At 32.7% G+C, this 14,131-nt stretch overlaps 1 pseudogene; it reads right to left on the bottom strand.

Moving 5' to 3' along the window:
• Positions 1 to 11,795: 11,795 nt before the first annotated feature.
• On the bottom strand, positions 11,796 to 13,587 carry LOC145940208 (uncharacterized; annotated as a pseudogene).
• Positions 13,588 to 14,131: the final 544 nt, after the last annotated feature.

The following is a 14,131-nucleotide window of genomic DNA, read 5'->3' as shown; positions in this document are numbered from 1 at the left end:
TGGCCGGAGAAGAAAAATAATAATAATGAACAAATAATTATATACTTAACACATTATTTTAAATAAAGTTTCAAAATAAATTTAATGAAAGATTCGATCTTCGCATTCAAAGAAAAACTAAGATTATATATAATAATAAATCAAAATAAGTTTATAGTAAATATTAATAAACTATAATTCAATGTTTTTATACAATTTTTCTACATCATGTTCTCTAGTCTTCTTGGGTTAATTCTCTTTACGAATTATCGACGAATTCAGAGTATAATCAAGAAAAAATAATGTACGACCAGTCTTTACATCCACGTATTTACTGGGTCAGAGAGCATATTAAAAATACAACAATGAGTCGAAAGCGACCCAGAAAAAACATTTCACATATATCGAAGAGGCACTTTAATCAACTAGTTGCAGAAAAATCAAAATTGATATGTGACAGTTTATTAAATACGGGTATATTATCAGATAATTATAACAATCCAGAATATTCGCGGACCAGTTCCACAATTAATTCACATAATCGTTGTGACATTTACAACTGAAAATAACACTATTTATGGAGAAAATAATGTATTTATTAAATGTGAAAATGATGAATATCTGTAATTAAATGAAGAATATTCTCACGAATCACTACCTTATATTGCATCTGAAAATGCAAATACAAAAGACGATTTGAAAAATAGGCTTGCTTTGTGGGCTACAAAGTATCAAATTTTACATACTGCTCTCAGAGATTTACTTGAAAGATTAGAAAAACATTCTTGCTTTTCAAAATTAGCGTTAGATGCACGCTTAATACTTCTAAAAACACCAAGAAGACAGGAGATGCATACAGAAACACCAGAAAGGGAAAATTTTCAAGAAATTGTAATTAGAAAATTAACGAATTTGAAATTAAAAATCGACAATATCAACCAAAAAATGGAAGTAATAAATACATATGAAAAACTCATGTTGGAGAAATTTTCATTCAGCTCAACTTTTGATGTGGAACAAATAAGTGAAATTGATGTGTTTGAAGATTTGCCGCTCAAAGATGAATACAGTCTTCAACTCATGGAAGAAAAATTAAAAAATGACTCATCTTATCGAAATCAAATGATCAAACAATTGACACGTCTCACTTGCCACAAATTAAAAACTTCATATTTACGAATAATAAAATCTATATTTACAAATGAACTTGCCAAGAAATACGATTGGTACGAGGCCAAGAAAAACATTTTTTCAAATCTGGATATATGTAAAATAATTATGAGAGAGGAGAGGAGGAAGAAAATGTAATGTGAATTTAGAAAAAATTGTGAGATCGCATATGGCCAAGTGGAGGTTGAGTAGGAGGTTGTAAAAAGTTCGGGGACGCTCCTTATAAAAACGCCTTCAATCCCTAAGGGAATGAATGAAAGTTTCTGCAATATGAGAGCAGAATAAATGTATGTATTTAATTTTTCAAACTTAGCTTATAAAATATAGTATATATAAATATATATATATATACAGGGTGTAACTAAACAAACGTATACGAAGCACACCATCAGGTGCAGGACAACAAACTAAATCGAAAAGTCCCGAGCCATTTTTTTATCTGAGCTTTATTTTTTTACGCTATAAATTGTTAAAGTTTGCCAATCAGCGCGTGGCTACAACGGAAGGCAGCGTAGGCGCCGCCTACTGGGTGGGGAGCGCGGGATCGGAGAGTAGCGAGACAAAGTGGGGCGAAGCGAATGTAGCATGTCTCTGCTCTTTTTTGTACGTTTTGCGTAGCTCTTAAAATTTGATTATTCTCGATACTCTCGGCAGTGTGGAATATTTAATTTTTCCATCTCGTTAGCTGTCTCCATATTTGTGTTTAGAAATACTTTTTCTTTGAAGAGAAAGGTCACATGAGTTGTAGTCCGGAGATCGAGCAGGCCACGGACTAGTACTGAATCCTTCCCATCCTTGAGGAAAATTTTTATCGAAGTAATGGCGGATGATACTTTTGAATAAGATTCATTGAAATTAATATTAAAAGTGGTTCCGATAATTGGACTTAAATATTAAATTTATTTTAAGCGCAAAGTATGTTTTTATTTTTAACATATTTAACAAAAAAAACTTTCTTGATGTATGAAAACATTATAATACATATGTATGTAGTAATGACTACTTTTATTAAGATTTTTAGTCTTGATGTGTGAACTTGATATAAAAATTAAGCCCTGAGAGTAGAATACAGTATTGAAACTGAGATAGCGATCTTCACAATTTCGATAGATTCTATTAAACTATGCAATAAAATAATAATTATAAACATTTGTATGAATGAACATTTTAAAAATATTAAATTACATGAAACAAATCACTCTGTTATAAGTAAACACAAAATAAAATATGGACATGAATTTGATTGGACTAAACTCAATATATTACATAATGAGAAACATGTGCGTAAAAGAGAAATTGCTGAAATGTTCTACATCAAAAAATTTAAGAATAATCTTCAAAAGGACACTGAGAGCTTAAATAATATTTATGATAAAATAATAAAGGTCGTGTAATAAGTTTTCTAATATTGTTAGTTATTGACAAGGTTTCTTACTGACTTAACGTTCTCGCCTTTAATATTGACAACATTTGTGAGCGAATCTTTTGAACATGCTTATCTATTATTCACATTTATAACATATGTACTCTTTTTCTATGCATATTACTATCTTTAAGCCGTTTAGATTTATAAGTTTAATTTTCAATTGTATTATTTTAGTGTACTTGAAAAGGATCACAACCATATGGTTGAAACGTCGTAACTTTTAATAAAGTAAAAAATTTGTGCTAGTTTGATCGATTATTTCAATATTGATCCTTTGATTAATTTACTAGCGATATTTAAAGAATTTATTATTTGTATAATAATAAAATGAAAATAAATAATAATATAAATTATAATAAAATTAAACATATTTATAATAATAAAATGAAAAGTAAATAATAATATAAATATAATAATAAAATAAAAATAAAGATTTAAAAATAAATATTTAATTTATAATAAATATAAATTTATAATAAAAAATAAATTTATGATAAAAATAAATATTTTCATAATAAAAATAATTCTTATGTGTTAACAAAATAATTATTTAACTAAAATTAAAGAAATTGTTCGAAATGAGTTCCTCCCACTTCGATACATATTTCTGCTCTTTTTTGTACGTCTTGCGTAGCTTTTTGTATATGATGATGTTCAATTCTTTGGACAGTGTGGAATACCAATTCTCCCATTTCGTCTGCGGTTTCGATGTTGTTATTTAAAAACACTTTTTCTTTAATCGCTCCCCAAAGATAAAAATCACATGGGTTGAAGTCCGGAGATCGAGCAGGCCACGGAGTTATTGAACCTTTTCCAAACCATCCTTGTGGAAAATTTTCATTAAGATAACGGCGGATGATACCTTTGAATAAGATTCATTGATATTAATACTAAAAGTGATTCAATAGATAATTAGACTTAAATGGTAACTTCTAAGTGCAAAGTGTATGTTTTTACTTTTAACATATTTAATAAAACTTTCTTTATGAAAACAAATTATACACAATACACATGTATGTAATAAATACTGTTATTAAAATTTTTAGTGTTGATAAAGCACGATATAAAAATTAACCTTTAAGGGTAGACTATAATATTGAATCTGAGATAGCAATCTTAACTAATTTTGATAGATTCTTCTAAACTGTATGCAATAAACATTTTTATAGTAAAAATTTCTTACGTGCAGAATAGGCAGGTGCGCCATCATGCATGAATATCATAGCTCGTCTAGTTAATGCTACATCTTCCGAATTATTCTCTGCCGGAATTAATAAATCTGGCAGATCATTTCGCAAGAAATTGAGATATTCTTGAGCATTTAAACGTTCTAGTAGTATAAAAGGTCCAATCTAAGCTCAATTAATAAAGTTATATTAATAATAGGAACAATATTAGTAACAAAACAGTAGTATAATTAACGATTACAAATTAGAATTCTATAAAGAAAATGGTTATTGTATTGATTATAAATAAAAAAGATATGTCAAATCGAGAGAGACATTAAGGGCCAGTTTTTCAATAATAGTTTAAACTTATTGTTAAATCGAAGTTTAAACTTTGCGCAGAACACATGTGCACATAGTTTCAACTTCGATCTAATTTTAAACTATTATTAAATAACCGGCCTTAAGAGAGATATTAAAAAACAAGTTCCATTGAAAAAAAAAGATTAAAAAGGACTGAATAAAAATAGTTTTAATTCAATTAATTTAAATTTCAATTAAATTATAATCTTAAAATACTTACGATTTGATCTCCCAGCAATCCACACCAAACATTTACGGAATATCGGTATTAAAAAGAACTTGACCTAGTGAGAAATGGATTTCCATGGCTCCAGTAATGATAATTGTGGGTATTAAACATTCCGTTTCTCATAAATGTACATTCATCAGTATACAAAATCCGACTTCCGTAATTAGGTCTCAAATTCATTTGATTTAAATAATATTCAGCAAAATTCACACGAAATGGATAATCTCGTGGAAGTAAATGTTGTACTTTTGTATAGTGATACGGGTGCTGCTCATTTTCTTTAAGCACTCTATAAACACTCATATGCGATATATTAAACTGACAAGCAACAGATCTTGTACTTAATGTAGGATCATTGCGAAAGACAGCCATAACAGCATCTTCCATCACAAGATTGCGTATTTGACGTGGACGACCTCCGTTTCTATTATTCGGTAAAACATTGCTAGTTTCTTGTAGTCGTCGAACAGCACCAACTATTACATTTGGACTTGGATGATGTCGATTCGGGTATAAATTAGCATATTGCACTGCGGAAGGTGCAGCCTGTTCTCCGTTTATAAAATACAAACGAATCATTTCGTAATAATCTTGTGCGTAATAAACGGGCATGATGAGGATTATTTGTTAGAGTTTATGATCTCAAACTATCACGCCATATGAGTTTATGTTTGTCGGTCGATAAGTATTAATCTTTTAGTTCACTTCCGTTTTCTAGTCTTCCGAGGGCGCTCGTCTATCTGTACCCCCGTCTGTGTTCTATCAAAATAAAGTATACGATTCTTTTTCATTGTGCCTAATTTTATAAGAATCACCATCAGGTTATGGGCCCAGATACACCATAACAAGTACAGATAACGCAAGAAGTGAAAACCGAAGCCAAAAACGAAACAATGGCTGGCACTAGTGCACTACCTCCGATAGAGAGGTTAGTCGGGCGCGAGAACTATACCACGTGGAAGTTCGCCATTCAAAGTTATTTAGAGCTGGAAGATTTATGGGCGTCAGTAGAAGGAACGGAAACGGATGCCAAGAAAATCACCCGTGCGCGAGCCAAAATAATATTGGCTGTGGATCCCGTAAATTACGTTCACATCCAAGGAACTACAACGGCCAAAGAAGCATGGGATGCTCTCAGAAAAGCTTTCGACGACAGTGGATTGACGCGAAGAGTTGGTCTACTGCGCAAATTAGTCACGACACAAATGGATAAGTGTCGTTCTATAGAAGAATACGTAACGCAAATAATTACGACTGCGCATCAACTAAACAGTGTCGGACTCGAGGTGAAAGACGAATGGATCGGCACGTTGCTACTGGCGGGTCTTCCAGAAAGCTATAAGCCCATGATCATGGGACTGGAGAATTCAGGTACGCCCATTACCGGGGATTCTATTAAAACTAAATTGTTGCAGGAAGTACGAAGCGACAATCTAGGAGTTAAGGGACTCACGAAACGGCCTTTTACGGCAAGCGTGCTCAATCCAAACGACCAAAAGGAAAGTCGAGGTGCTATACATGCAATGAGATCGGTCATTTTTCTTCACAATGTCCAAAAGCTAACAAGAAAAACAAGGACAATAAAGACGGTGAAGCCAAAGATTCCAAGTCGAATAAGCAACGTGACATCAAAGCGTTCTTCACTGGAAATGCAAGGAAGGATGACTGGTTTATTGACTCCGGAGCATCTGCGCACATGACAGGCAATCAAGAATATTTTACACAAATTCACAAGGCCCACTTGTCACACGTAATTGTCGCAAATGACGTGAGCCTACCTGTAGAGGAAGTAGGCGATATTAAGGTAAAAATCGGTTCACAAGTTACTATGGACGAAATTATTGTCAAAGATGTACTATATGTACCAAGATTGTCGCCAAATTTACTCTCTGTAAACGAAATGACCGCCAAAGGTCTTACCTTGAAATTTGAAGCAGGAACTTGTCAGATCTACGATAGCAGCAACAAAATAATGGCAACAGCAACTCAAATAAACGGTGCTTATCGTCTGGACCGTCCGCAAGTGACGTCATACAGTTGCCGAGAAGAAAAAGGATCTGCGGAATTGTGGCATCGACGACTCGGGCACCTTGGCAGGACGGGCATGAAGCTATTGAGGGATAAACACGCAGAAGGTTTAAGGTTCGAGAGTCCATCACGTGAACCTTGTACAATCTGTCTTAAGGGCAAACATCACAGACAGCCGCACTTGTCAGTAAGTAAACGATCAAAGCAAGTACTTGAATTATTGCACATGGATCTGTGCGGCCCAATGCAAATAACATCTCTCGGCGGCTCCCGCTACTTTATGACTATAGTAGATGATCACTCAAGGAAAGTATTTATATATTTTTTGGAGAAGAAGTCACAGGGCCTAGAATGCTTTGAAGACTTCAAAAAGGAAGCCGAAAATCAAATGGAACGACGCGTAAAAGCTATACGCACCGATAACAGAAGGGAATTCGTCAATAAGGAATTCTCTGGCTTCCTGCGTAGCTGTGGTATTCATCATCAAACTACTATCCCTCACACCCCGCAACAAAACGGGCTCGCTGAGAGGATGAACCGAACGATAGTTGAGAGAGCCAGGTGTCTTCTTGCAGAATCAGAGTTGCCAACTAATTTCTGGGCAGAAGCCTCATCTACGGCAGTGTATTTGATTAACCGTTCTCCGGCAAGAGCTCTCCAACATCAAACACCAGAAGAGATATGGTCCGGCGAGAAACCAAAGTTGCAGCATCTGCGTATTTTTGGCTGCGAAGCAATGGTACATGTTCCCAAGGAATGCCGCAGAAAATGGGACATGAAATCCGAAAAATGCATCTTCCTCGGCTACTTAGAAGATGGAAATGGATACCGTTTGTATCACCAACAGTCCCAAAAGATAATCAAGGCTAGGGAAGTCGTCTTCATCGAAAAAGGAGTCAGTTCAAAACAAGCAACGATGGAAGATATTACGGTATGTGAGGACATCCTTAATCATGATTTAGACGAACCAATAGAACTAAACAATGATAATTCGAGTTCGCTGGAATTCTGGGACGCCAAAAACGAAGAGGAATACCTATCAAGCAGCGACGAAATTTATTCAGCTGAAGAGAAACAGCAAGCAAATGAACACGAAGCGACTACATTGAGAAGATCTGGCAGAAAACCCGTTCCGAAACAATTTGAAGACTACGTAACATACAAGGCAATGGCCATTGGATCGGCTGATCCCGCAACATTTCAAGAAGCAATTGGAAGTGAGGCATGCGACTCATGGCAACGAGCGATGAAAAATGAATTCAATGCTCTTCGCAAAAATAAGACCTGGGAACTTGTTAATATTCCGCCAGGCAGAAAACCCCTAAAATGTAAATGGGTCTTCAAAATGAAAAAGGACTCAAACAACGAAGTTGAACGATATAAAGCTCGACTGGTCGTAAAAGGTTTCTCGCAAGTTAAAGGATTAGACTACGAAGAGACATATTCTCCTATAGTGAGGTATGCGAGCATACGTGTACTCCTTGCCCTTGCAGCAAGGATGGACCTAGAAATGGATCATCTGGACGTAGTGACGGCCTTCTTGCAAGGAGATTTAACAGAAGAAATATACATGGAACAGCCAGAGGGGATGATCACAAAAGGGGAAGAGTCAAAAGTATGCCTTTTAAAGAGACCATTATACGGCCTCAAACAAGGTAGCTTCGAATGGAACCGCAAACTTGACTCAACACTGAGAAGCCTTGGATTCACCAAATCGAATGTGGATCAAGCAATCTACGTCAAACATCACGCCGGCAAATTAACACTCATCGGAGTTTACGTAGATGATCTATTACTCCTTTCCAACGACGTGAAAGAAAAGAACTTGGTCAAGGAGCAACTACACACGAAATTCGAGATGAGAGACTTAGGCCCTGTTCGAAATCTTCTCGGAATGCAGGTCCACAGAAATAGGAAACAGGGTAAGATCTTCATCAATCAAGCTACATTCATCGACAATATACTGAGAAAGTTCAATATGTGTGACTGCAACCCTGCACGCACACCGTTAGATCCAAACCAACGGCTGGACAAAAGTATGGCCCCGAAGACTCAAGATGAAGTCAAAGACATGGAGAAGATACCATACAGAGAAGCGCTCGGCAGCGTAATGTTCCTCTGTCAAGGTACACGCCCGGATATCGCTCATGCGATAACATATCTCAGCGCCTATTCAGAGAATCCGGGTAAAGTGCACTGGGCCGCTGTAAAAAGACTGTTCCGATATCTAAAAGGCACTCGGAATTACACTCTAATATATTCTCGCGACGCTGATCCAACACCACAAGGCTTTTATGATGCGGACTGGGCTGGAGACATCGACGACAGGCGTTCAACCACGGGCTACCTGTTTGTGCTTCAAGGCGCAGCAATAACATGGAGTAGCAAGAAGCAGACGTCCATTGCATTATCCTCCACAGAAGCGGAATATATGTCAATTTCCGCGGCTTGCCAAGAAGCAATCTGGCTTCGACAATTAATCGGTGAAATTGCTCCAGAACTTGTCGCGAAAGAAACAATAATTAAAACCGATAATCAAAGCGCGATTAAGTTAGCCTATAGCACCGCTTACCGAGCTAGGTCTAAACACATAGCAACGCGATATCATTTCATAAGAGAGAAAATATCGGAGAAGATAGTGTCATTAGAGTATTTAAACACGAAAGAAATGATAGCAGATTCTTTAACTAAAGCAGTTTTTTATGAGAAAAACAATTTATGTCGACGCGGTATGGGCTTATTTGAGTTACAATAGAGATCAAGTGGGGGTGTTAGAGTTTATGATCGCGCCATATGAGTTTATGTTTGTCGGTCGATAAGTATTAATCTTTTAGTTCACTTCCGTTTTCTAGTCTTCCGAGGGCGCTCGTCTATCTGTACCCCCGTCTGTGTTCTATCAAAATAAAGTATACGATTCTTTTTCATTGTGCCTAATTTTATAAGAATCACCATCATTATTAAATGGTCACTTATAAAAGATCGTTCACTTATAAAAGCATAACAATGAATAATTGAAATGATCAGAAGATTTTGTTTATAAGAACCTTCGCGCTTGTGCTTTGTTTTCATACATACAATACATAAAGATGAACATACATACATACGTATCAAAACAAAGCACTAGAAAAGATTCTTTATAAATAACAAAAATATTAAAGAAAGAAAAAATATAAATCTGATCTTTTTTTTTGAACATTTCAACTATTCGTTGTTACGTTATAAGACTATTTAATAATCTCATGCGCTTTTATTATACATAAGATTATTGCGATATGATTCGTTTATATTTTACAAGTGGAGAACAGGCTGCACCTGCGCGGTCTCTCTCTCTCTTTCTCTCTCTCTGCAGTAGAAAATGTTAATTTATATCCGAATTGACATGATCATCCAAATTTAAACGTAATAGTTGGTGCTGTTCGACGACTACGAGAAACTGGTAGCGTTTTACCGAATAATAGAGATGGAGGTACACAATCTTGTGATGGAAGATGCTATTATAATTGTCTTCCGCAATAATCCCACATTAAATACAAGATCTATTGCTCGTCAGTTTAGTATATCGTATATGAATGTTTACTGAATGCTTAAAGAAAATGAGCAGCATTCGTATTATTATACAAAAGTACAACATTTAGTTCCACGATATTATCAGCCTCGCGTGATTTTCGCTGAATATTATTTAAATCTAGTAAAAACCAAATTATAGAAGTCGAATTTTGTATGTCGATAAATGTACATTTACAAGAAACATTTTAGGAATGTTTAATATCCACATTCTCTTATCATTATCATTACTGCAGCCATTTGGAAATCTATTTCTTACTCGAGAGAGATCTTTTCAACATCGAATTTAGTAAATATTTGGTATGGATTGCCGAGAAATCAAATCGTAAGTAGGTATTTTAAACTGAAATAAAATTAAAATTTAATTGTAATTTAAATTAATTAAATTGAAACTATTTTTATTGTTTTCTTTTTAATCATTTCTCTAATGTAACTTTTTTTATTATCTTTCGTCTGTCTATCGATTTGAATTATTTTTTTATTTAATCAATGCAATAAACATTTTCTCTCTAGAAAAATAATGTGTAATCGTTATATTACTGTTTACTTTTATTACTAGTATTGTTCTTATTGAATTATTTTTCCTATTAATATAAACTTATTGACAGGAAATCTCGATCGAACTTTTTATATTATCACGCTTGAACTGTCAAAAGTAGTCTCGATTTCTTACAAAATGATCTGCCAGATTTGTTAGTTCCGGCAGAGAATAATTTAGAAGAGGTAACATTAAATAGATGAGCTACGATATTCATGCACGATGACGCACTTGCCCATTCTGCACGTAAGAATTATTTTTATTATAAAAATATTTATTTTTAATATGTATAATATATCTTTACTCTTATTTTATTATTATTATATTTATATTATTATTTATTTTTATTTTATTATTATACAAATGTTCATAATTATTATTTTATTGCGTAGTTTAATAGAATCTATCGAAATTGTGAAGATCGCTATCTCAGTTTCAATACTGTATTCTACTCTCAGGGCTTAATTTTTATATCAAGTTCACACATCAAGACTAAAAATCTTAATAAAAGTAGTCATTACTACATACATATGTATTATAATGTTTTCATACATCAAGAAAGTTTTTTTTTGTTAAATATGTTAAAAATAAAAACATACTTTGCGCTTAAAATAAATTTAATATTTAAGTCCAATTATCGGAACCACTTTTAATATTAATTTCAATGAATCTTATTCAAAAGTATAATCCGCCATTACTTCGATAAACATTTTCCTCAAGAATGGGAAGGATTCAGTACTAGTCCGTGGCCTGCTCGATCTCCGGACTACAACTCATGTGACCTTTCTCTTCAAAGAAAAAGTATTTCTAAACACAAATATGGAGACAGCTAACGAGATGGAAAAATTAAATATTCCACACTGCCGAGAGTATCGAGAATAATCAAATTTTAAGAGCTACGCAAAACGTACAAAAAAGAGCAGAGACATGCTACATTCGCTTCGCCCCACTTTGTCTCGCTACTCTCCGATCCCGCGCTCCCCACCCAGTAGGCGGCGCCTACGCTGCCTTCCGTTGTAGTCACGCGCTGATTGGCAAACTTTAACAATTTATAGCGTAAAAAATAAAGCTCAGATAAAAAAATGGCTCGGGACTTTTCGATTTAGTTTGTTGTCCTGCACCTGATGGTGTGCTTCGTATACGTTTGTTTAGTTACACCCTGTATATATATATACAGTACCGGCCAAAATTATATCACCTTTTGACCTTTTCAGCATAACTTGTTTTAAAGTGCACGGATCTCTACACGAATCATAACATGTTTTGAAAGACGGTATAACATATTGAATTATAATTCAATGTTATACCATCCTTCAAAACATGATTCGTGTAAAGATCCGTGCACTTTAAAAGAAGTTATGCTGAAAAAGTCAAAAGGTGATATAATTTTGGCCGGTACTGTATAGTCTCTGTGTATGTATCAAATGAAAACTTTAAAGTATCATATTTTTAATAAATGAAAATTAAAACTTTGCCGAAACAAAAATTCAAGCTAAAAACAAAATGATGATTATATGTATACGTGTGTAAGAGGGGTCCAAAAAATTTTTTGCGGGGGAGCCAAAACTGTGACGCCACTGATTAGGAACTATCAAAATATATCTTCAAATATCATTTGTTACAGCTTCTTTTGCAGCTTCTTTTGTAGCACGCTCCTTTGCATGAGCTAACCAAATTTTTATCGGATTCGAAATTTGATCATCTGTTGCATTTGCATGGGAGTTTCTTATCACACCTGAAAGATATTAATTTTTAAACATTAGTAATTTGTAAGTATTAATTACTTTCCAAACAATTAGTTTAAATCGATTACAAAATATAAGAACAAATTTGTTTCAATGTCAATATAAAAAAATTGTTTAAAATACTAATATTTGTAAAAAAAGTTTCTTCAATAAATAAATTGCACTAGATATATTTATAAATGTATATATATATTATATTTATATAAAAAATTATGCCGTTAAATAATTCAAAATTCAAAATTGTAATTCTGAATTTATTTTACTTACACATAATTATTTTACACAATTGTAGGTTTGAGAAGATACTTTTCTTCTTTGCTCCATACCAACTTCATTGCCAACTCGTTTGAAAAAATCTGCCTCATAAGCCGAATGCATGAAGTTTTCGTATCTTTACACATCATTCGGGCTAATTGTTTAATCTATAATCAATATATTATTACTGTTAATATCAGTTGAATATTTTAGTGTTATTGATTGATTTAGTTTTACTTTAAAAAGCTTTCTATTAATGATGCTATAATGAAGATATACTGTAATGAAAACTCAAATCCTGAGAAATCTATAGAAAATTATTATGGTGGAAATCTAAATACAAATAAACTTTTATGAAAATGTTACTATCTTAGTCTTAAAGTAATATGCTACTTTAAAATATTTGTAAAAAATTCTCTTGCCCGTTAATATTCATCTATCTATATTATATTTTTTAACGTTCAAACATTTACATTCAGAATATTTTTCAGTTGTTTTATAATATTATTGAATTACAATTATTTTTATAAAATTCTATGTAGAACATCAAAAATATAGCTACAATTATTCCAGTCAAAAACGTTAATAGATTTAAAATTATTTTATATAAATAAAAAACAAAATAAAAAACATAAAAAGGCTCTTTCGAATTAATCATAAACAAAGGAGAATACAAAGGCAATAAAAAAACAGAGATATAACTTACCATATATGTTCTATAAGTCGAGTCGTTGTTTAACTTTATTTCCATTGCTTCAAGTTCATTTTCGTTTTTGACTGGTAGGTTTTGGAAAATATCGACTTGATTTTCGTCTGAATCCAATATATTAACTGGTTGTCTTTGTAGATCAAACTTTTGATATCTTTGGATGATATTCATTTTCATCTCCAAAGTTATTAGTTTTTTAATAACAAATTGGCGAAAATTTTTAGTTTCTGTAAATCAATGAAAATATTGTACTTATGCTTATAAAAACATAAATAAAATGTGAATTTTACACAATTAAAAATTAAAAACACAATTAAAAATATAAGTTACTAATACCTAAATCATCATTGGTTGGATCGGCAGTTTGTTGATTGCTTCTGGTTGACAAGTTTTGTGATTCTGATTCTGATTCTAAAAATAACAAAAGATTTTATTGTAATAATATTAATTAATTATCATGAATATATATATTATACATTAGATAAAACAGAAATGTCAAAAAAGATTTTGTATAATTATGAATGTGAATTTGCAACGTTAAAATAATATATAATATAATAATGTGTATATATAATAATGTGTATAATGAAATAAAAAACATAAATTACTAATAATATTATACCTAAATCATTATCAAAGCTTAAATCGGTGGTTTGTTTGCTTCTGTTCTTGCTTGAGTTTTATGATTCTGATTCTGATTCTAAAAATAACAAAAGATTTTATTGTAATAATATTAATTATCATGAATATATATATTGAACATTAGATAAAAAACAGAAATGCCAAAAAAGATTTTGTATAATGTGAATGTGAATGTGAATGCTTGCAACATTAAAATAATATATAATATAATGTGTATATAATGTATAATGTGTAATAAAACATAAATTACTAATATTATACCTAAATCATCATGAACGTTTAAATCGGCGGTTTGTTTGCTTCTGTTCTTTCTTGAG

The sequence above is a fragment of the Prenolepis imparis genome, unplaced genomic scaffold (genome assembly GCF_030444845.1).
Source record: "Prenolepis imparis isolate NDT839.2.m4 unplaced genomic scaffold, iyPreImpa1.0 SCAF_9, whole genome shotgun sequence".
NCBI lineage: Eukaryota > Metazoa > Arthropoda > Insecta > Hymenoptera > Formicidae > Prenolepis > Prenolepis imparis.
This window is presented reverse-complemented; position numbering and strand designations above follow the sequence as displayed.